Source organism: Buceros rhinoceros, unplaced genomic scaffold (assembly GCF_000710305.1).
Source record: "Buceros rhinoceros silvestris isolate BGI_N320 unplaced genomic scaffold, ASM71030v1 scaffold38485, whole genome shotgun sequence".
Lineage (NCBI taxonomy): Eukaryota > Metazoa > Chordata > Aves > Bucerotiformes > Bucerotidae > Buceros > Buceros rhinoceros.
Window position 1 is genome coordinate 18,510 of NW_010414057.1, and position 1,459 is coordinate 19,968.

The window sequence follows — 1,459 nt, forward strand, 5'->3', positions numbered from 1 at the left end:
CAGGAATCCGTTGATAGATCATGCTAATAATAAAGTTAGCATAGTAAAGATTTATATGCTCTAAAAAAGATATGACTGTGATGGCATACATAAAATATTTCTGAGTCAGGAACATTAATAAAGGGCACATGTTGAAAATATTTTGTGAACTATGTATGGTACTCCTATTAAGCTTATTGAAAGCAAACCATAAAATAAAAATCTGGTTCAGGAACTTAACATGCAGGCTGCATATTTAAAGATAAAATTATTATTTACATATCAGTTTGAGTTGTGTGAGGCACCAGATCATCTTTTTAAATCATCCCACTAGTAATGTTTCAAATATGTTATTTCAGTTGTGTGTTGCATTTGTGACAAAAGAAATTTGTAGGCATATTATATCCTTTAATTACAAAGATTTAAGAGTGGTTATATACACTTAAAAAAATTCCAAGGTGGGGTACAGTTTGTGTGCCCATTCAGGCTTGATGTTTTTGTAAATTCTTAGCACTCCTGGTTTACAACAGTTGTCTGAACATGCCTTGAAAGAATTGAGTAATACTCTCATGGTTCTTGATAATTCTTTCAGATACTTGAGTGAGAAACATCTTCAGAACTTCCCTGGGCTATCCATTCTTATTCAGAAGTGCAGAGTCTAGGAATGTGCAGAACTGAAAGCATACATACAGCAAATATTAGAAAGTGGATGAAAGATTTAAGTTATTATTTTAAACATTTTTTTCTAATGTTTCCTGATTATTTTTTTTCAGTAAAGTTAGGAAATAGAAGTTAAAATAATTTTTTTTTTTTTTTTTTTTTTGGGAGGGGGGGTGGGGGTGGGATGGGTGTTTAATTTAGTAGCATAAAATATTTTTTTTTTTTTTTTTTTTTGGAGAGGGGGATGCTGATTAATTGCTCTAAAGATTTTTCCATTCAATTTGGTTTTATTTTATGCTGATATTCATTTTTCGTATATACATTTATTTTAGAGAGAGTCATTACCTAAGTATACAATTTCTAGCTCTTCAGATTATGGAAAGCACCTCAAAGAAACTGGATAACTAAATTAATAGCATTGCAAAGTGAGAACTCCTTCCAGCCACTTAAATCAATTTCACTTAAAAGCTCAGAAGCATTTTGCTATTAACTGCTGTATAAGAAGTAAGAAATTGCTACCTAAAGCACACTATAGTAATTCCTGGATAATATTTGTCGTGTATTAGTGTTCTGTCTTGGACACGTTATAAAAGGTCTGTGTGATTTGCTTGTGTTCTGAGTCATATAATCTTTGACTAGCTAGAGAAGCTTTGAATTTCATTGCTTTGAAAATTAAAATGAAATAATTTTTTCATTACTTTCTTCATAATGACATCAGAGTTGTAGCTATCCCATAGCTAATAGAGCCTTACTATTTTTCTTTTTAGTAATTTTATTAATCATATTACAAGTATCAAAATACAGGTATTTATAAATAATA